Genomic DNA, 24,695 nt, shown 5'->3' on the forward strand with positions numbered 1-24,695 from the left:
GCTCTATACAAGGGGCACTCATGCATACAAAATTACTACAAAATTCAAGAAATAACATGTAAAATGTCAATATTAAGGGAAACTGGATGAAGATTACATGGGAACTATCAGCACCATCTTTGCAACTTTTCTATACATTTAAAATTATTCCAAAACTAAAGCCTATTTGAAAAAAAAATAAAAAAGAAACAGTTCTGATTCAGGGAATCAGAACCAAAGTCAACAGGTAATTTGTCTTCATTTCAAGAGCTTTACCAGATTGAGATCTCTTCTCCTTCTTTGCACACTTATTTATGTAGTCTACCTACAAATGTTCCCTTACACCTGCTAAGAGATTAGAGCTGTCATCCTTCTCCTGGGGAGAAAGGTCAGCGTGGTGGCTCCTTGTTTGAAGTTCCCTGTTCAAATGCCAACGTAGAGAAATGATTGCTCTGTGAGCTCAGCCAGGTCACTTCCCTCTCTGAGCTATGCTTTTGTCTTATGCCTAAAGGGATAGAAAAGTCTCACCTCCCATCTCTACCAGAAAAAAGAAAGCTAAAACGTTAATCTGGACATATTTTTTTAAAAGGAAGAACATGTTTTAAGTGCCAGTTTCATACATAATACAGAATATTAATATCTACTGTTTTTATCGGCCTTAGATAGTAAACCCCTCGGGGCAGATCCCGCTATTAGAATCACAACAGATACTCTTGAGTCCCTTTGCAAATAATGATGCCAATCTTTAAAGTCTGAATTCTGAAATTTAAGATTCATTCATTGTAGTTTTTGCAGCTACCCGTGAGTACATTAATATTACCAAGGCACCCATTTTTGTTTCCTATTAATATTAATAGTTTTTCACTTCTAATAGAGCACAAGGATCTCAAAAATCTGCCTTTATAACACTGTTTACATCCCAAGAAAGAACTTGTGCTGGAATCGTATAACACATAGACATCTATTCAAGGACCCACTTGGACTCTCCCATTTGGTTGCCATTTCACTCCTGCCTCTCTCTCTGTTTAACCTTTTGCCTCCTCCAGAGCAGTGAGCAGAAGCCACAGTATGAGGAATGGAGGTTCTTAGAAGCCACTGAGATCAAAGGGGTCTACCCTGCATGAACAGCATTTCTCTCTTCCAGGGCAGTTTCTACTACTGCTATCTGGGGGAGGCGGGAAGGGAAGGAGAGAGAATTTTTTTCATTAATTCCAAGCTGACAACTTCAAAGTAGGAATTTAGAAGTTTTATAACAAGAAGAACTATACAGCTTAATGGGTACAGGTGATATATACAACCTTCTATGTTAAGGAGAGAGACAGAACCTAAAGATTCTTCCCCCAAGTGCAACATCACCCAGATAGTATATGAGGAAATCTGTTTAACAAATGTGAGCTGCCTGGCCTCCTCTTCCTTCTGACATCTTTTCTTAGGAAGTGATGGACCTTTTCTTTCCTATAGGCTCAGACTGAATACACTGGGCATCAAGAACTGAGAAATACCCACTGTGTCCCTCCCAACACTTTGCATCTCCAAGAAACAAATCACTCCTGCTTTACAGAAAAGCACTCAGGGAGAGGCAACAGCTGCTCCCAGGGTTTGAGGGCTTCCTAACTTACCTGCAAGAGAAAGTCTCCATCCACTCCTTTATCAGCTTGCCCAAGGATGGCTGTGCAACCTCATCAAAAACGTAGTGAGATTACTGGATCAAATGGTAATTCTATTCTTAATTTTTTGAGGAACCGCCACACTGCTTTCCGTAGTGGTTGCACCAATCTGCATTCCCACCAGCAGTGTATGAGGGTTCCTTTTTCTCCACAGCCTCTCCAACACTTGTTACTATTTGTCTTGTTAATGATAGCCATTCTAACTGGTGTGAGGTGATATCTCATTGTGGTTTTGATTTGCATTTCTCTGATGATTAGTGATGTTGAGCATCTTTTCATGTCTATTGGTATGTCCTCTTTGGAGAAATGTCTATTCAGGTCCTCTGCCCATTTTTTAATTGGATTGTTTGTCTTTTTTGTTGTTGAGTTGTATAATAAACTTGAATTTTAAAAAATGATTCATCATCATATGCTTGTATTTCAAAGCTAAAAAAAAAAAAAAAAACTTAGTGAGAGCCATCAGTGTAGGGAAGGAACTAAATACAATCAGATTTTAGGGATCTGACAAAGTACAAATATATGCACATTTACAGCTGTGCTGTCTAACATGGTAACCATCAGCCACATGCAGCTATTTACATTTAAATTACTTTAAATTAAATAAAATTGAAAATTCCATTCCCCAGTCACACTAGCAACTAGGGATTATTGTGTTGGACAGCACAAATATGAAGCATTTCCATCATTGCAAAAAGTTATGTTGGACATATAGTAGAGAAAAGTACATTTGGACTCTTCAAACTCAGCTATATCATCTTTAATTCCTTTTAGTAAACATTCACTGAGCATTTATTTCATGTAAGACATTGGACAAGGTGTAGTGGAGCATCAAAGATGAATATGCTGGTAACTGAGCTTATATTTGAGATTTAGAGATATACATGTAAATAACTACCTATATTATAAAACAGAAATATATACTATAACAAAGGAACAAGCAAATTGCTGTGCTTAGAGGAGTAAAGAAGAATGAAGCCATTTCACATTGCTCTTTGCAGTCCCAGGATTCCAAGATAAAAAGCACTGTCCGGATTGAGAAGTTGCACATGTCCATGCTGTCAGCTCCACGTGGACAGCATTTGAATGTGCTCCATCAAGACTGGTTTGCAAATTTGTCCAAAATTAAATTTTCTTTGATGAGAAGACAAAAGAAACACAAGAAGCACCACATGCTAATGGAGAGAATACAGGATTTGGAGTTAGAAGACCTTTTGGAGAGCTTGCCCTATTCTTACAAGCTGTGTGACATCTCTGAGTTTCAACGTCCTCATTTTCAAAGTGAAGACAATAATCCCTACCCCATACACCCTATAAGCTAAGACTGTAAGAATAAACATAATAATGAAAACACCTGAGAAATAGTAGAATGCTGCATTATTATTATCACTGAAAGTAACATGAAACTTTGGAAGGCATATAAATCCATTGCTGGCAAGTAAACTTTGACCTGTATGCAGAAGGTTCAAATTCTGCACAAGGAATAATATCAAATTCTCAACCTATAAATCTTTGTTTAGGTTTAAAAGTAAAAATACACACTCCCTTCAGCACCCGTCTCTTCTACTGGAGCCATAGCCAGCCCAAGTTCCTACATCTTAATCTCAGAGGACAACTTGCCTCACACCAGTTTGAAGGAGGCCATAGCATTGAGAGTGAATTTACCTTGAATGACAAATAACTAAACATTTCCTGGCTAGGGCAAGTCAACCACTGAATGGGAAAGTAGGATAGGTTTGTTTGTTATTGAGAATAGAATGCATCAGTGAGCTCCTTGATATAATGTATAAATGGAAGGAAAGAAAGCCTTGGAACAATCCATAGATATGTGTTCTGTTGTTTTTGTGAGGAATTTTAATAAGAATTTCACACTTTATAATCACAAGCTTTTGAGTCTGTCTGTGAAAATGCTAAGTGCTTCTGTAAAAGTAAAATGACACCACTGTTACTTTCCTGCAACTCCAGGCGATAGCAGCAGAGAGTGTGACTAGGTTGGGGTTTGTTCCAGATGTATAGAGAATGGTTTCAATTACCTGATGCCATTCTTTAATTTTTGAGGCCCTCCCCCACTCCAAACGATTGGGTTTGGCAGTTCCAGCAAAAAAGTGAAACCAAGGAGGGGGCCTTCCAGCCATCCAAGCGATGGTTTTACCATGCTCACCATGCAGCTGGCACAGACTCACGTATGATAGAATAGAAATGCTTATACTGGATGCAAGGCACTGAATAGCATACATTTTCAACTAGGAGGTCTAAGGTTAAAATAATAAACTTCAAGTGATGTATGCCACATGTGACATTTTGGTTCCAGACGTAACAACCCAAACCAAGGTCTTTTGCTTGACAATTCCAAAACAATATTACTCTCCTAAGTTTCTGATTTTGATTTTGCCTCAATTGCTCACAGATTACACTTTGGCAAACTTGGAGACAACACAGTACTGTTTAAAATGCACATGCCGGGAAGCCTGCATGATGAGCTGTACTAAATCATCCCTGAATTCTTCGTTCCTGTGGTCACTTAACCATTTCCACAAATGTGGCATGGGCTTTTTCTTCTGGAGGAAAATTTGAAATAATCACTACAAGCAAGTAGTACAGTGAGCTCTCCCCCGCCCCGAATAAAACAATAGACATTTGTTCTAATATAATTGGCCATTTATCCCAGATCTCAGCAATTTATAGCTCAACTGTCTGAAACTAAAATCACAACATTTTAATAGCAAATTATAGACTTATCAGTCACAGAAAAGTCCAGAAGTAGGCTCCAAAAAGTCCAAATTTTGGTATGCATTTCATAATCCAGTTGAAAGGTCCAAAAGTCATTCCATTTCTCCACTATTCTGAAGTTCTTTGTTAAAATTATTTTTGAAGACTTTGAAACACATATTTTATCTTGAAGCACTTCAACCTTAACGACCTTAAGTTCAGGATTGTAAAACAATCATGGGAATAACTATTATTTAGTTTTCCGTTCTATCACCATATCTTTGTGAGGAAAGGATGTTAATGATAACCCTCCTTCGTTACATTACAGTAAGGCTAGTATGAGACCCAAGATCACACAAGTGATTAGTAATGAAGTCACACAATGGTGAGTATTTGGGGACTTGAAAGCCCCCTCATTTGAAATTGTAGTGATGGCTTTTTCTATACTTTAGTGGAACTACTTAAGCATAGGTAAATTTGTAATAAAAGTACCATATAACATGATAATAAAATATTAAAAAGAGCAATGAAAAAGTCAACCAGACTGTTTCTAAATCACAGAGTTAATGTATTCTAAATGGTTAAATTCTTTTTTTTTAAAATCTCTTCAGAAAAAAAGTACATAAAGGCAAAATAATATGTCTGGGCAGAAGCAGAAGTGGAGAAATGCAATCAAACACAATATAGATATACCCAGAGAAAAGCCAAAGGGAGTCAAGTGACTGTAACATTTCTGAGCTGGAAGGCCCTGAGAGTTCACCTATTCTACCCCAGCATTTTACAAATGAGGAAAATGAGGCCCCAATAAGGCATTAGCCGACACTAAGGACAGAGTCAGAACCACAATTAAGTCCCCTTCGTCTATGGAACCAATGCTCATTCTACTAGACCCTAATCTTTAGTCCCAGTTCTGATCATGACATTTAATTGTCCATAGGTGACACTGGGCAAATCAGAAAATTCTCCATACCTCTAGTTTCTCCTCTGTAAAAGCAGGATAATACCAATTACTCCATTGTCTTCATAATATAATTGTACAATAGTATTATATAGACAATTAGCATAATAAAGTTACACACTGAAAAGAATGCAAAGGAAACATCAAAGTAGTTTGTTTTTTGAAGATTATTTGAAGTTACAAAAGGACAGGAAAATTTTCAAAGTTCAAAGCCCTAAAGAAGGCTAGAGTCAGTAAATCCACAGACCAGTCATTTATTTAAAAAAAAAAAAAAAGACATTTTATCTTCTTCAAATGCTTTTCCAAAGTTATCCAAGTCAAAATGATCATGGAAAAGAAAAAAGGAAAAATCATGGCATTCGAATTATTATAATAGGCATTAGACACTTGATACATGGAACTGCAATCAATGCGCAAATTTAAATTTGGGGATTTTCCTTTTGTGTTCTCCTCATAGTTATTCATGATACAGGCAATATCATTTGCCAGCAAAGATAAGCATTCTTCACTAATGCCAGCAAACATTATTTGTAGCAAAAAACTTACTAATGAGCATCTTCTCACCAGTGGGTCCCTACCAAGAAGAAAAACAAACTAATTACTTTTCTTGAATTTTTTTCAATTTTTACATTATCTTTTATATATTAAGCAAAAAGATGTCTAAAAGCCTCTGCACCCTTTAAACCATATTTTATTGTATTTTTCTTCCTAGTCATATTATAGGAAAAAAGAGCCCATTCTTATTGGTATTTCTTTATAAAAGATACCAATATGTGATTACTTCTCAACTCAAATTATATTGAAGAAATTGGGATCGAAATAGATTATTAGCTTACTTCATCTTATGATAACTAAAGAAAATCATGTACTTATTATAACTAAAGAAAATAAGGGTTCATGCATGGCCATGTGTCTGGAAGGATTCTTTGTATATAGGAAAGCCATGTCTCTTTCTGATACATTCAGGTTTTCTAGCTTAAGAACGTGGAAATGAGCATAGATTCCAATGATTCCAATTATAACCAATATAATCAACATCAACAACCAATAAGTTGTTTAAAATCAATGTTGATTAGAAAGTAGTTCAGAAGAATCCATCACATAGGCCAACATGCTATCATTTGTATGGTCTAGAATCTTAAATATATCAAGCACACAGCTACAAGTACTTTTCGGTTACTGATAAATTAACTTTCTTCTGTTCTCTGATAATGGACTGACTCTCTGATTCAGACCCACCATCTATCCTACTCAGACCCTAAATCATAAGAGAAACTTGGCAAGCGTGTATGGTATGAGAGTAAATCCCTCACTACTACAGTATTACGTGGGGGATTCTTTAAGGTAGAGGCCCTATGGTAATGAGGACAAAAAGTGGAAAAGGACTTCCACTTCTGGCCATAACAGAGGAACTTTCCTCTTAAACAACTATAAAAATTGACAAGACATATGAAATAACTGTTTCCAGATGTTGGACAACAGGCAAAATCTAATACCTGAGAGAAGGGAAATAAGGTGAGCCTGGCAGTACTTTAAACATCTCCATGTAGGGTGCTGAGGAAACAGATCAGAATTCAGGGCCACTGAGGCAGCTAGAATTCATGGGGCATGGTAGAGAGAGAAAGAAGCCATGTAATTTGTTCATACAAATACATAATTCCAAGTTGAGAAAAGTGCTATAAAAGAATAAATGGGAGTTCCAGAAATCTGCCCAGGGGCCCCTTGAGTCTTTGGCTAGATACTAGGCAATAGATGCTCAGAACAAGACTCCACAAAGCCAGGGAAAGAACAACTACAGGGGACCTATAGGCTGAATAACTACCAGAGTTCCCAAAGAATTTGGAAATGAAGTTTCAACCTGCCAAAGTAGAGAGACCTTGCTCTACATGCTAAGCATTCAACAGATCCTAGAAAAACCATGCCTTATGAGAAACACTACTCTTGCCCTGGTAAAAGTACTGTCCTAACAAAGCTGAAAATCAAGCCTGAAAAGATCAAACTAATGACTATTTTGCCAAGCATACTATGTAAACCCTTTAGTAATACAAGGTGCTAACTGCATTGCTTATTATTAAATCATGGCTAGTATGTGTTTATGCTGCATCAGGTCAGACAATCTTACTCCAGATCTACAAGGAAAATCCTAAATGATCAAGAAGTGAACTACATGGAAATTATATGTGGACTCTGTTTTTTTCTTATTTAGTATTTTTCAAAACCAAGGCAAAAGGCATGGTTTGCAAAGTCAGCAGTCTTACAAGGTGATGCTGAATCATCAGTGAACTTCATTGAACAACCTTGAAGCCTATCTCAGTATTTTCACCAATCCCTTAAACACTCACCAATGGCACACCTAAACTTCTTTCTCCTAAAAATTATGACTAACATTTACAGGTGTTTATTGATGCCAGGCAATGTACTAAGCTCTTTACATGCATCGTCTAATCTCCACAATCCTATGAGGTGGGTTTAATATTACAGGCATATCTCATTTTATTGTGTTTCACTTTTTTGCACTTCACAGATGTTGCATTTCTTACAAAGTGAAAGCAAGACCCTCCATCAGCAAAAAGATTACGACTCGGACTTCAGGTCAAGATGGCGGAGTAGGTAAATGCTGTGCTGGCCTCCTCTCATGACCACCTCAAAATTATAACTAAACTACAGAACAAGCATCATTGAGAATTGCCTGAAGTCTAGCTGAACAAAAGTCCTACAACTAAGGCCATACAGAAGTTGAGACAGTAGGAGGAATAGAGACATGAAATGGGGCTGGTCCCAAACTTGCATGTGGCAATTAAAAATTGGAAAAAATATCTTGGCTGCAGAGATCCCCCCAAAGGAGCAAGAGGTCCCAGCCCCACACCAGGCTCCCCAGCCTAGGGCTTCAGTGCTGGGAAGAGATATTCTCATAGCTTCTGGTTATGAAAACTAGAGGGGATTATGGCTGAGCGAGATGGATGGCAGCTAGAATCCCAGATGTTCCTCTTAAAGGGCCCGCACAAGGACTTGCCGATGGATTCATTCTGAGCTCCAGCATTGGGGCAACAGCTCAAAAAGCACCAAAGACATATGGAGAGGAACTGAATTGCCTGAGATCAGGGCAAGGGCCGGAGGGGCAGTTTTCTCCCAGACAGAAATGCTGGAAAAAGCCATTGGTACTTTGTTGAGTCCTCCCCCACCCAGCATGCTGATTTAGGTGGCCACCATATCTGAGTCTCTATTAACCTGGCTAACACCATTCACCCCATCCCGGTGATTTCCTGAGACCCTGCCCCACCCAACTTGCAGGCCCACCCAAGGAGCACCCAGTTGTTTTCCATACAAATGGACTGTCTTGGCTTATGCTACAAAATTTCCTAAAATCTCGCAAAGGTTCACAAACCCCAAGCAAGCAGCATCTGGACTCATCATGCCCCATACCACTTGTTGAGCAGCCCCCAGCCTGGCACTAATGGCAACCCACTTTGGTTCACAGCTTAGCTTTTCCAGGCACCTCCAAAACCAGCACAAGCGGCAACCATCTGCAGCTTACTTTGTAGCTCATACAAGTGGCCCTGGGCAGGACACAGGAAGCAGCTGAACTTGGCCTGCAATACAGCCCCTCCCAAGAGGCCTCAGAACCAACTTACCTGGTGGCCAGCTTCAGACCACACCTGAGCACCATACAACCACCTCCACAAAAGACACACACACAAATGGCAGGCTCAGCAGGCACCAGAGCCCTGCTAAAGAAAATCCTACTCTGTAGGGTGAGTCCCTGCACAACAGCTCCTCCACTGTAGTCATTGCCAGTCCTCGCAACTGATCAGCCCAAGGATCAATCCCCTTCCATTGACATGCAAACAGCAACCAAGGCTCCACTACAACAGGAGGACACACACAATCCACACAAGGGACTCACCTATAGCATCTGGCTCATGTGACCAGGAAAACTGCACCACAGGGCCTTACTAAGACAAGGAGACATAGCAGCTCTGCCTAATACATAGAAACAAACACAGGGAGGCAGCCAAAATGAGGAGAAAAAGAAACATGTCCCAAATGAATGAATAGAGCAAAGCTACAGAAAAAGAATTAAATGGAGATAAGCAATCTACCAGATAAAGAGTTCAAAACACTGGTTATAAAGATGCTCAATGATCTCAGGGAGAATTTCAACAAAGAAATAGGAAACATAAAAAAGGAGATAGAAAATATAAAAAAAAAAACAGTCAGACATGAAGAATACAATAAATGAAATGAGGAATACATTAGAGGGAATAAATTAAATGAAGCAAAGGATTAAATCAGCGATTTGGAAGATAAAGTAGCAGAAAACACCCTATCAGAATAGCCAAAAAAAATAGAATCCAAAAAAAAAAAGAAATAAAGATAGTTTAAGGAGACTCTGGGACATCAAGTATATCAACATTTGTATCATTGGGGTACCAGAAGGAGAAGAGAGAGCGCAAGGAATTGAAAACCCATTTGAAGAAATAATGACAGAAAACTTCCCTAACCTGGTGAAGGAAATAGACATACAAGTCCAGGAAACACAGAGAGTCCCAAATAAGATGAACCCAAAGAGACCCACACCAAGACACATCATGATTAAAATGTCAAATACAATCAAGATTACTCTACCCAGCAAAGCTATAATTTAGAATGAAAGGACAGATAAAGAGCTTCCCAGGCAAGAAAAACCCAAGGGAGTTCATCACTACCAAACCAGTATCACAATAAATGGTAAAGGGATTTCTTTAAGAGGAAGAAGAAAAACAGATTTTAAAAAATATGAATAATAAAATGGCAATAACTATATATCTATCAACAATTACTTTAAATGTAAATTGATTAAATGCTCCAACCAAAAGACATATGATAGCTGAATAGATAAAAAAACAAGACCCTTACATATGCTGCCTACAAGAGACTCACTTCAGATCTAAAGACACACACAGACTCAAAGTAAAGGGATGGAAAAAGATATTTCATGAAAATGGAAATGAAAAAAAAAATCTAGGGTATCAATACTTAAAACAGACAAAATAGACATTAAAACAAAGGCTATAACAAGAGACAAAGAAGGACCCAGTCATTCCACTTCTGGGTATTTATCTGAAGAAATCCAAAACACTATCTCTAAGGGACATGCGCATCCATATATTCATTGCAGCATTATTTAAAATAGCCACTATATGGAGGCAACCTGGGTGTCCATTAGTGGATGAATGGATAAACAAGAGGTGGTACATATATACAATGGAATATTACTCAGCCACAAAAAGAATGAAATGTTGCCATCTGCAACGATATGCATGGACCTAGAGGGTACTGCGCTGACTGGAGTAAGTCAGACAGAGAAAGACAAATGTCATATGATTTTACTTATATGTGGAATCTAGACAAGATAAAGAAACAACAAAACAGCAACAAACCCATAGATACAAAGAGCATTTTGATGGTTGCCAGATTTGGGGGCAGGATTGGAAGGATGGGTAAAGTGGGGAAAGGGATTAAGAGGTATAAATTGGTAGTTATAAAATATTCATGGGGATGTAGAGGTATAAATTGGCAGTTACAAAATAGCATGGGGAATATACTCAGTAGTATTTTAATAACTAGGTATAGTGTCAGATGGGTCCTGGATTTATTGGGGTGATCACTTTGTAAATTACGTAAATGTGTAATCACTGTGTTATACACCTGAAACTAACATATTGTATGTCAACTATAATTAATAAATTTTTAAAAATATTTAAATTAAAAGATTACAATTTGCCTTATTGCAATATTTGCTTTGTTACAGTGAATCTGGAACCAAACCCGTAATATCTGCAAGGCATGTCTTTACTCCTATTGGCTCATGAGAAAACAGAGACTTGGAGACATTTGGTATAATGTGCTAAATGTCACACAGGTGGTAAGGGATGGAGGAAAGTCTCTAACCCACATCTGTAAAAATCCAAAGCCAGGCACTTAATGATACATACACTCAACTGATTCTCTATGCTGAGAATAAACACATGGATTCTACTCTCACACTTTCAGAATTCCTACACAAAAATGCCACAAAAACATAACAATCAGGTAAGTAAATAAAAGCCAGACTTTCCTTTATGCTTCTTGCCTGATTCCTTCCTATTCCAGGCAGCTGCAGCAAAATAAATTATATGAATTTTTGTTTTGATCTGGGCATGGATGAGGGGTTGTCGTAGCATTTTAAAATTATGGGGTCTGAATAACTTTTTCTCTGTTGTGGTATTTTTATCAAAAATGGCAATTTCCATTGATATAGTCTGCTCTAAACTTTCATTTATAATTTTACTCTAAACATAACTTTCCCTATTGGTTTGGCTAATCATTTAAAGATGCAACAGACTTTCCTAAATGTTTAGATTAAATGTGTAGACATGACTGCTACAAAAACCCAAGACAAGTCAGTTTCCTGACTACACCACAGTTTTCTTGTCTAAAAAATGAGGACCTTGAACTGCATTAGCATTTGCCAAATTACTGTCACAGAACACCAGTTCTAAGAGATACTGTCCTCAGAAAAGAAGTCCCAGGTCAAATATGTAGCAAAAAAGCTACAAACGATAGCTCCATTTAGAAACTCATGATCCATTAGCAATGGCTACTCTGTTACCAAGTTAAAGGCTCAGAAAATTCTTGCAGTAAAGAAATGTTTAACTTTGCTTAATTTCAAATTTTCCAATTTATTTGACCATAAAACCATTTCCCTGAAAATATGTCTACAAACATCCCATGAAAGTAGTATCCATTCATTCACTCACTCAAAAACCTATTTATTGAACATTTACTATATGCCAGATAGTATATTGGGCATTGCAGATACAAGAATATATATCATCCCTGCTCTTCCAGAGCCTAGAGTTTAGTTGGGAAAATGGACAATAAATAAGCAACAAATAAACGAATATATGATTCCAAGTTGAGAAAAGTGCTATGAAGGAAATAAGTTTTTTTAATATAAAATAATGACAAGGGGCACATATTTAGACAGGATAGTGAGAAAAGGCTTCTGTTATACATCAAAATATAGTATCGAAAATTATGCTAATATAATTTACAAGATACCCATATAATTACTGTCATTTAATAGTTGAAGAATGAGAAGGGGGCTGCTTATGAAAAGCAGAGGAAAGCATTTCAGGCAAAATACCACCCACCATCTGTTAAACCCCAGGGTGTAAAACTGCTTAACAAGTTCAGGGACTTGAAAGGCCAGTGAGGTAGAAAAGGAGTGACTTCAGAAGGTCCTGGAGAGATTGGTTGGGGTGAGATCATGTAGGGTTTCTGAGCCACAGAAAGAGTGTGAGATTTACTGTAAGTATATTGAAAAGGAGTTTAAACTGGGAAGTCACCTGATAGAATATGTTTTTTTAAAGGTCATTCTGGAGGAAAAGGTCTCAAGGTGCAGATTACGTCAATGCTATGCCTACTGTCTTTCAGGACCACACCAAAATTACAAGTAAATTATAGAATAATCAATCTCAAGAATCATCTGAAGACTATCTGAACAGAACCCCTATAACGAAGGATATAAAGAAGAGACCGCATCGAGACTTGTAGGAGGGACAAAGACATGAAAAAGGCTGACCCCAAACCCACAGATAGTGGTTGAACACCAGGAGGGACATGTTGGAGGCGGAAGTACCCCCCTCGGAAGACGGAGGGGTCCCAGCCTCACATCAGGCTCCCCAGCTCAGGGGTCCTGTGCCAGGAAGAGGAGTTCCCACATTGGCAGTAAAAATTAGCGAGGATTCTGTCTGCTTGTCCTGTCTGCTTGTCCCAGATGCTCTCTTAAAAGGCCCGCACACAGACTTACTCTTTTGCAAACACTCACCTTCTCCCCAGTAAAGGCGCAGAAACTCAAGAGGCACCAGAGACATATAGGAAAGACCGAGTTACGTAGCTTCACAGAGAAAGCTGCAGTACAGCAGCCATTATCCCTGTGTGACGCCTGCCTCATGTGTAGCCTACTGAAGGGTGCCATCTTTTCTATGTTGAACCCTCCCTCCAAGGGCCAAATCTGAGACCACATTGGTCTGGTAAAATCCCCGTGTGCACACCACCTTGGTGAGACCCTGTGTCACCACCCTGCACAGCTAGTACTGCATTGTCAGGGGCACTCGCAGTGCCTGGGAAGCCAGCCCTGACCCACAAGCTGTGGAAGCCTTTTACAGCAGCAGATGGTCCGCGGCTGATCAGGGAACTTTTGGTGGTGGACAGTGAGCCACAACTTGTGCCCCAGCCTCTCTTGGGCTGCTCTCAGGGGTCTGCAGGCCTGAGGCAAGTGGAGGTGGGCTGTGGTGTTCTCAGGGCATTTTGAGAAGTGACCACAGGCCAGGCATGGACACAAGAACTGAATCTACATTAACCTTGCAAAAACCACTGACCATGCCTCATGGCTGCCTGGGACCCTGCCCCACCCAGCTAGTGCTGCATCACCGAAGACACTCTCCACACCTGATCAACCAGCCTGGCCCATGCACCTAAGGAGGCTCTTTTAACGGCTGAGCCTTATGGGTAGCCAGTAGGTGGCAACAGACCTAGGAGAGTCCTGGGCCTCTTTCTAAGCTGCCCCAGGCCCAATACTGGTGGCAGCTGGCCTTGGTTCACATTGAGGCCACCACCATATGCCTCCAAGTACAACGCAGGCAGCAACCAACTACATATATTTTTGTAGCTCCCACCAGGTAGCCCTGGGCCAGTCACAGGCAAGGCTGAAATTGGCCTGCACAGGAGCCCCTCCCAAGAGACAATAGAAATAACATGCCAGACAACACCAGAGCACTACCTGGCTAGCCCCACAAGCAACACACACAAAGGGGGTCTCAATAGGCACAGAGTCGATGGGGACAGATCCCCCTCTGAGGAGTCAGTCCCCCCACAGCAGCTCATTCACTGTGAGCATAGCAATCCTCATAGGCACTCAGCCTGGGAGTCAATCCCACCCAATGATGCACCAAAAGCAATCAAGGCTCAACTACAACAGGAGGGCATACACAACACATTCAAGTGACCTCCTGATGCACAGGAGATCAGGGAGACTGAACCGTTGGGCCACATAGGACACGTACTATTAATACATAAGGCAACCCAGCAAAGACTGAGAGACAAAGGAGATCTACCTAATACACAGAAGCAAACACAGAGCAGCAGCCAGAATGAGGAAACAAAGAAACATGTCTCAAATAAACCTCCAAAAATAGAACCAAATGAAATGGAGGCAACCAACCTACCAAAGACAGAGTTTAAAACATTGGTTATAAGAATGTTTAAGGAACTTAGTGAGAATTTCAACAAAGAGATAGTAAGTATAAAGAAGGACATAGAAATCGTAAAAAGGAACCAGTCATAAATAAAGAATACAATAACTGAAATGAAGAATACACTAGAAAGAATCAATGGCAAATTAGATGAAGTAGAGGATAGAATCAGTGATTTAGAAGACAAGGTAGTAGAAAACACCCAATCAGAGCAACAACAACAACAAAAAAGATAGTGGAAGGGACCTCTGGGACAACATCAAGCATAACAACATTCACATCATAAAAGTACGAGAAGAAAGAGAGAGGGAGCAAGAGATCAAGAACCTATTTGAAGAAACAATGACTGAAAACTTCCCTAACCTGATGAAGGAAATAGACATACAAGCCCAGGAAGGACAGAGAGTCCCAACCAAGAACCCAAACAGTCCACACCAAGACACATCATAATTAAAATGGCAAAGGTTAAAGACAAAGAATCCTAAACGCAGCAAGAGAAAGACAACTAGTTACTTACAAGGGAGCTCCCATAAGATTAGCAGAAACTTTACAGGCCAGAAAGGAGTGGCAGGAAATAGTCAAAGTGATGAAAATGAAACTACTCTTCTACCCAGCAAGGGTATCATTTAAAATTGAAGGAGAGATAAAGAGATTCTCAGACAAAAACAAAGCTAAAGGAATTCATTACCACCAAGTCAGTATTACAGTAATTGTTAAAAGGACTTCTTTAAGCAGAAGAAAGGAGAAAACAAAGATTAAAAAAATGTACATATTAATAATCACTTTAAATATAAATGGATTAAATGTTCCAATCAAAAGACATAGGGTAGCTGAATAGATAAGACCCATGTATATGCTGTCTACAAGAGACTCACCTCAGATCAAAAGACACTGAAAGTATGTGTCTGAAAGTAAAGGTATGGCAAAAGATATTTCACACAAATGAAAGTGAGAAAACGCTGGGGTAGCAATACTTATATGGCACAAAATGACTTTAAAACAAAGGCTATAATAAGATATAAAAAAATACATTACATAATAATAAAGAGATCAATCCAACAAGAGGACATATCCCTAATAAACATTTATGCACACAATATAGGAGGACCTAAATATATAAAACAAATATTGACCAACATAAAGGCAGAGATCAACAGTAACACGATCACAGTAGGGGACTTTAACACCCCACTCATCCTAATGGACAGATCTTCCAGGCAGAAAATCAACTCAGAAACAGTGGCCCTAAATAACACACTGAACCAGATGGATTTCATTGATATTTTTAGAGCATTTCACCTGAAAGTAGCAAAATATACATTCTTTTCAAGGGCACATAGAACATTTTCCAAGATAGACCACATGTTAGGCCACAAAACTAGTCTCAATGAATTTAGGAAGATTGAAATTATGTTAAGCGTCTTCTCTGACCACAGTGGTATGAAATTAGAAATCAATTATTTAAAAAAAGAAAAAAAACCTATAAAACACACAAACACATGGAGGGTAAATAACATGCTACTAAATAATGAATGGATCAACACTGAGATCAAGGAAGAAACCAAAAGATACCTTGAGACAAATGAAAATGAAAACACAATGACCCCAAATCTATGGGATACGGTGAAAACAGTCCTAAGAGGGAAATTCATAGCAAGGCAGGCCTACCTAAAGACACAAGAAAAATCACCAATAAGCAGTCTAACTTTACACTTAAGGGAATTGGAAAAAGAACAGCAAACATAGCCCAAAGTGAGTACAAGGAAGGAAATAATAAAGATCAGAGCAGAAATAAATAAAATAGAGGCTAAAAGAACAACACAAAAGATCAATGAAACCAAGAGCTGGTTTTTTGAAAAGATAAACAAAATTGACAAACCTTTAACTAGACTCATAAAGAAAAAAAGAGAGAGGACCCAAATAAAAAAAAATCAGAAATGAAAGAGAAGTGAGAATGGACACCACAAAATACAAAATAAATAAATAAATAAATAAATAAATAAATAAATAAATAAATAAATGAGAAAATACTATAAACAACTATACACCAACGAATTGGACAATATGGAAGAAATGTATTGTTTTTATGATATCATACTTGTAAGGTAGGTGTTTTTAAACCAAAACACAAAAATGTAGATAATATGTAATCTGTGATAACCCAAAGGGTCCAGATTATTAATCTTATAAATAACTCCCCCTCCTTTAGGATGTTTCTCATTTACAAATATCTATTACACACCAGGCAGTGTTCTTTTTCTCCATGTGCCATATCTTGAAAGCAGACTCCTGACACAGAGCTATAGTAAATGTCTTTGAATAACAGATAGCACAACCTGACCCACATCAGATATGGAGTCAGCTGGCAGGCAAACTGGTTCTTGAGGCAAGCAGGCCCTCCTCCCCCATAGGAACATATGCTTCTTTTCCAAGTCATGCTGTGGGTTTAAGAGGACAATATTTATTCAATCATTCATTCAGTAAACGTTTACTGAGCAACTACCATGTCACAACCACCGAAAATAAGACCTAGCCAGACAATCAGCTCTAATGCGTCTTTTGGAGCAAAAATTAATATAAGACCCAGTATGATATGATATGATATGATATGATATGATATGATATGATATGATATGATATGATATGATATGATATAAGACCTGGTCTTATAGTAAGATAAGACCAGGTCTTATATTAATTTTTGCTCCAAAAGCATTAGAGCTGATTGTCTGGCTAGGTCTTATTTTCAGAGAAACATGGTAGTAGGTGCCGGGCTCTCTGCAAAATACTGGTGATCACTAGCAAGCCGAATGGACATGTCTCTTGTCTTCATGGAATTTACAGTCTAGAGTGAGATATAAATAATTCCACCAATATATTTAGTAGAAAATTGTGTTCCTGCTATGAAGGAAAATACAGCACACTATAAAAGAATATTATTAGAGGACTTAATTTTTATGGAGAACCATTTTCGCTCGAGGATGTATCAAGCACTATCTTTGTGAGCTATTTGTTAACATGAAAATTTTGCAGACAATGTGAGCCTTAAATGTCCACTCATCTCATTCACAAAGATTTACAAGAAAGTCGTACAGTAGGTCTTCTACGTACAGAGTCATACTCTTCCTTAACTTCTCAGCTTTCCTATAACTCCAATAAGTGCTCCAAATTCTCAGCAAAAACATTCTCATTTCACATTTTCTAGATCTGGCCTCCCATTTAATCTTTGGAAGGATCTCACTGCCCACTACAGACCTAAATCCCTTTTCTTAACACACACACACACACACACACACACACACACACACACACACACCGTGAAAAAGGGTATAACAGCTTCAGAAATGCTAGGTGTATAGAATATTTATGGCTAGTCTACCTGGCATCTATACCCCCTTTCTCTGGCATGACTGTAGTATTCATTTGGGAATCTAGCCCTTCCCCACTCTCAGCCTGGTGTGCTGGATGGGACACTCTTCCCAGCTCCATGGGCAAAGTACGAAACTCGGCCCTAAGTCCATCTGGTCATTGTTCAGGGTCAAGAATGTGATATAAGCCAGTCTAATAAAAGCACATCGAGGCCTCATACTAAAATAGTGGGATAAAGACTCTTGCACTATTTCACTGGATTTGAAGCTAGAAGGGTTAGCCCCAGGAACTTCTGACAGCCATCTTGTAATTACAAAGAGAAGGCCTATCTGAGAATAGATTGAACACACAGAAAGCTACACTGAGAGATGGAGTAAGGAGAAATAGACGCTGATAACAGTGGGAGCCTGAGACTTCCGGCCAGTTTTCCCTTGCATAATCCACATCTGGTCCACGGCAAATACTCTCAGCATTTTTTGCCCAACATACACCGGAAAAAGAGGTCAACCAATACAGCACCTCTCCTTCACTCCTGAGGTCAGAGACCCTAGCAGGCTGGTCTCTGCCTTTTAGATTTACCGTGTAATCATCAGATTACTGGCCCACTGTGTTCCCTTAACCACGGGGGACACATATCAAGTTCTCCATGCCATCTGTTAAATCTGCTGTCTCTTGATCTGAGATGAAGAAGAAAGCACCCTCCCAAACCACCTCCTTGGAGATGGGACTCAGCACAATACTCTCCAAAAAATCCTTAGAAATCCTGAAACCACATCTACTCTCTCAATCTTTTTATGACCTTTATGTGGGAGAAGGATGTAAGAATCATGTAACCAGTTCTCAGTTTACTCTTTTGGAAATTCTGCATAGGAACTGCCCCCTCTCTTAGAATGCAGGATTAATTGTATCTTTGGATCTTGGCAGAAACGTCCATTGTAATATTATGTTACACATGTGAACATCACCCATCATATATTTTTCAAGGAAAAAAAGTTGAACACTGCTTCAATGTTTTCACATTTCCTACAGAGTCCAAAATGAGAAGTCTGGCCCTGAGATAATCACAGAAAAGAACCAAGTTCATATTTTCAGTATTCAGGGAACTTTGAAGGGTTTAGAGAAAAGCAATCATGATGATTAAGGAGTACAAAAATTAAGGATAAAGGAATTATGCTCTCCTAAAAATAAATACCTAACTCTAATCCTCACATACAAGAATGTCTGCATCCCAGGGGAGAGTGTCAGGTTAGTGCATCTAAACTCAGAACAAGTTTGACTTGGCTATAACAGAACAGATGAAACTAAATCCTGGCAGAAAGTTATTAAATAATTTCATGGGTTACCAATGGAGGCCATGTTCCTTCTTTGAAACTAATTTTAAAAATAGAAAAGCCTCTCTTTAAAACAGCTTAGCCAAAGTCTTGCTCTAAAACAGGGTGAGACCTCCTTAACAGACTGAATCTTCTGCATGTATGACCATTGCTGATTCTCCCACTGTAGTTTCTTTGGGTCTCTTACTGGTGCCCTTTGCTCTAATCTCCTTTCTTCTTCGTTTTAAATCTTAGGTAGCTCCCGTTTCTCAGCATCCTGTGCAAGGCAGTTTCTGGTTAGCTGCTGACAAACTGTCTCAGTTTATAGAACAAGAGGTAAAGACAAACTCTCCATCCATAACTGAAACATAACACTATGCCTAGATTTATGATTTTAAAAGGCCTGTGGATATTTTCCCATTTGTGCCACCCACAGAATTTCCTTCTAAAGTCTGAACTTGGTTTTAACATCCTATAGGATTCTGGAGAGGAAGCCTTCAAAGGTTTTTTGAGATTCTGCCAGTTTCTGGAAAGTTTTTATTGGCTGCAAGTTATGATTAAAATTATTTACTTGCTATTTAGTTTCATATCTTAGGAGAGATTTCTAAATGGGCTGCCTCAGGCTTTTCAGTGCTATCTAGAATGATGATGTAAAAACTATACAGCAGTGTGGGAGACAAAAGATAAAGTTAGAGGAAAATAGCTCAAGTAACACAAAGAATTTTTTTAAGAAACCTTTCTATGTTTCTGTCACACATATTCTCCCCCTGCCATTTAGCCCTAGTATCTACTATCCCTGGATATGGAGTTTCCAAGTGTGGGTAAGGAGTTCTGGCGTGTGTGTGTGTATGTGTGTGTGTAACATGTATGTAATATGTGCATTACACACATAAGAGTTGGCGGTTCATGAGACATATCATATCTCCTCCAAACCGCAAGAAAAAAGAAAAATATATTTTGGAGAAGAAAACTGGTACATGCATATAAATCGATACTGATACATCAAACTCCCAGCTTATATTCCTTTCATCATTCTGAGTCCCTGCAGCAAAGGTATGCATCACACCACAGAAGATTTTTTCTCCATCTTAGGAATTCTGAGTTTCCACATGTGAAAAGCGAAAGACATCATGAGTTCAAAATGTAAAAACCTCCGTGTGTAGGAAAACGAAGTACCGATCATTGTCTTCAACAGAACCAAAAAGGTCACACAGAAGAGGACATTTAAGAAAACTCTGACAAGGCATTGACTGAGAAGATTAAATGATCCAATCTGATATTTCTGCAAGATCTAATTCAAAGGGCCAAGGCGTCATTCCAGTAAATCAAGTTAAAAAGAAAAGAGGCTTATTTTTATAATCCATCTTTCCTCAGTAAGGTTGGTTTCCATAGCCACAGGCTTGTCAGCCAGCTGGTTTGGTTAATGATGACCCTGGGGAGGCAACAGTTTTTTCCATCCCTATTTGCAAAGCAGAGCCAAATTGGTGCTAGAAGTTATCTGAGAAGGAGACTCTTTCCCCAGAGAGGCTAATGCTAGATTCTCTGATCAGCAACATCCTCAATAAAAGGGAGCAGACAGCAATTTTGGGTTTGTCTACAATCTAATACAATCTAATACCCTCTTAGGGAGTAGCCATGGTGCCATGGAATTCCACTCAGTCTGAGAAGGGAAAACAAATCCATCACCTTATCAAACAACTCGGATGTTTTTTCATTAATACTCAGAAGTCCCAGGGTTTCTTTCTGAACTTCAGCTGTCTCATCTACAGAGACTTTTGCTCAGCCCCTCCTGTTCCAACATGCTAAAATTGCGCTCCCTGACCTAACAATTTCTGTTCTACCATAAACACCCCTTGTGATCCCCTCTCCTCCATTTCTCTTTTCCAGTGCTGAGCACAGACCAAGTTCTGGTACCCAGTAGGACACCCTTCCGGTTTATTAAGCCAAAAGTCGTATGATTTCTCCACCTTTGCACTTCACTCTTCTAGCTCTAGCCTGAGTTGAGAACCAAACACTCAAACTAGAGAACGTTGAATTTGTCAAAAATGCATCTCATTTCAAAAGCACAGCAGTAAGTCTTTGTTGATCCTGCTCACCTTCCAAGCTACTATCCAGTTTCTCTCCTTTTCTTGCCAAATTTAACTATATGGTCTACACAAGCCACCTCTCCTACTATCACCATATTGTCACCAAATCCCTTTTTAAATACCTGAGATTAGATTTAACTGCTGACACTCCACTGCAATATTCCTCTTGAAGGTCACAAATGACTAAAGCTAAAGCTAAACGTGATCTTATCTCAATCCTCATTATTCTTTATCTTTTTTCAGCATTTGGCAGCTAATGACCCCCTGCTTTTGAAATTATTTTCTCCCTTGGAATCCTTGACACTGTCCCATCCAAGTACTCTGTTCTGTGCATGCTCCTTCCCCATCTCCTTCACTGGCTTAACTTTTCCCTGGTACCCAACTCTGTGTTTTCCCAAGGCTCTGACACCTGTTCTCCAACCTTTTACTCTTCACCTAAGGCCTCTAAAAACTCATCTACTTCCAAGTCTTCAGTTATCACCTCTATATGATAGCTTCCAAATAGACAGCTGAGACTTTCAAGTTCACAGCTCTGAGCTCTCATGGCTCTACAGATTTGTCTACTGGGAATTTCCCCCTTAAACTTTCTGTTCTAACCCAAAGCTGAAGGGCTTTATCTTCCCAGCCCTCAAGCTGGTTACTGCCCACAGCTTCTCTGTTTGGTCAGTTAGAGACTAGAGATCTGGAGACATTCACCTCATACTTCCTAATGTCAACTGATCGCCTCTTATATGCCAGGTAGAATGCTAAGTACTAGGAACACAAAGATAAGACATAGTCCTGGTCCTCAAAGGATTTCCCCCTCTACCACATATTCACTTCATAATCCCTTTTCATTGGGATTATAATATTTTCCCCCAAACCATCTCCCCTAAGGATTTCACTCTTTCTACCCATATATACCTTTCTTGACTTCGTACTCATACTCAAAGTTCTAAAGTAATACTTTGTTTCGTCTTCTTCCTTTACACCCTATTGGTTTCTAGGTTCTATCAAATTTCCTACATAACATTACTCATATTCAATAGCAAACATTTTATTGGATGTCTATCAAATGCTAAGTACTGTGCTAAGCAAGGAGAACATGACAATAAACAAGACAAAATCTCTGCCTTCCACAGCTTCAGAGTTAATGTAAGAAAAAGACAGGTAAACCAAGAATTACAGTGCAGCAGGATAAAGGTTATAATGAGCCTAAAAGAGAGGCTTCTAACCTGGCTTGGACTCAGGGAAGGCTTCCCAAAGAAAGCGACACTTGAAGTGAGCTGTGAAGTATCACATGATGTGAGCCTGTCAGACTGGGGCATTTGACACAGGACAACAGCCAAGCAGTTCAGCAGAGCTGAAGTATGAGCACAGGGAGTGATGAGACTAGGAAAGTAGAAATGAGTCACATCAAACATATGGGTGATGGTGTGTTATGCGTTGATTTGTTCCTCCAAAAAGACACACTGAAGTCCTTACCTCCAGTACATATCAATGTGACCTTACTTGGAAATAGGGTCTTTACATACGTAATCAAGTTTAGATGGGGTCATTAGAATGAGCTGTTATATTTTTCAAAATTGACTAGTTGAGCCTTGGTCACGTGCCTACACCCAAGCTGTGAAGGAGGCTGGGAAAGCGACTCTCTGTCTTTTTCAGTCTTCCTCCTACCAAAACGCATATGATAAGTCTCCAAATCTAGGAGGATAATGAAGATGCTAGGCAGCCCAAGAAATTGACAAATATTTTTTTAAGGCAAATTAAGAGTGTGGTAAGTGCTATATGGGTAATTCCAAGTGCAAAGCAATTAAGTCTACTAGGAGGAAAACAAAAGTTTTTTGAAAGGCAAAGCATTAATACTGCCCCTTCCCTAAGATCATTCATCACATGCTGTATTCTGCTGTCTTGTATATCTATTATTAGTTTTATATCTTTTAAGAAATTATAAGCTCCTTAAGATCACTTGAGATTATATACTCCTTGATATCTACTTTTCTCAGGCCTCAACCAAATCTAGAAACTGTTGAATGGTCAGTAATTGATTTAACTAGTTGTGCTGTCATACACCTTCACCACAACTGTCAGTTTTATTATTACAAGTTTAGGGTTATATTTCATACAAATTTTTTGTTATATATTAATTGAAATGTTTTGGAACATTTAAATATTAAGGAGGCTCATATGTAAGTTGTTCATTACTGTATCCCTTTCAAAATGTAGCTAAAATTGGCTTTTTATTATCATAATAAACCTCCTTCTTTGTGACTTTTGCTTACAGAAATAGTTTCAATTAATGGGTTGGTTAGCTACTTTGGCTCCTTACAAAGCATGTTGCCTTCTTAACTTAATAAAGCTATAGGCCCAAAGATTCATAAGCAGATTGAAAATGAAAATCATGTAAATTCCTGTAGCGTTTGAGCAAGGGGGAAAAATTTGTAATTTTGAGAAAGTTCAAACAAATATGTTTTTATGCAACCTTATCTTAAAAATAATATAGTTCTATTATTGATCGTAATACTTGACACTGCATTGTGGCAAAGCAACAGGTTGTAAATAGATTCCTGACATGTGTCCTTGTTTAATTTCTCAATTAAGCCACAGGAAATAAAAAAATCTATACTCTGTGTTAACATATACAAATTTACAGTTTAATTTAATCCTCTCACATACTTAGTTTAAAATATCTATATGTTTCTATCTACATTTCAGCATATAACAAAACAAAATTAAAAATTAAAATGTTTGAAATTTGAAAAGTATAAAACAACAAAATTTATATTTGTTATGGGCTTGCTCTTTTTTTAAAAGTGTGTATTTATTTAAGTCATTCTTAATTTCTTTGTTAAAAATAATTGCATAGCTAATTATCCTTAATATTTAACAGATCTTAAAGTATCTTTTTTTTTTACATTACCTATACCTAGAAAAGCTTATGGAAAAAAATAAAAGCAGATGCTTTCAAATCCTCTTTTCAATTTAACTTAACGGATCCTTACACATCCTGATGTGATTTTGACTCAAGCAGCTTAACTACCACTTGTAAGTTATGAAATTCCAAATGTTGGCATTTAATCTGTTTTTAAGAAAAAACACTAAATAATTTATGCTTACACTTCTTTCAAGCTTTATGTGTTTAGAGTCTAATAGTCTCTCTTCAAAAGCAAGAGAAACAGCTTGATTTTTGTAAATGAGATGTGTGTTCCAAAGGCAAGTATTTATTGGGTAATCTTGTGTTTTGGTTTTACTATAACAATTACTGGGCTATCATTCACAAGTGTTTTCCAACTGGACAACGGAAAATATGAATATGATTGTCATTTGTTCCTTGAATATTTCCAACTGAGGGGATATTTTGA

Source organism: Rhinolophus sinicus, linkage group LG09 (assembly GCF_036562045.2).
Source record: "Rhinolophus sinicus isolate RSC01 linkage group LG09, ASM3656204v1, whole genome shotgun sequence".
NCBI lineage: Eukaryota > Metazoa > Chordata > Mammalia > Chiroptera > Rhinolophidae > Rhinolophus > Rhinolophus sinicus.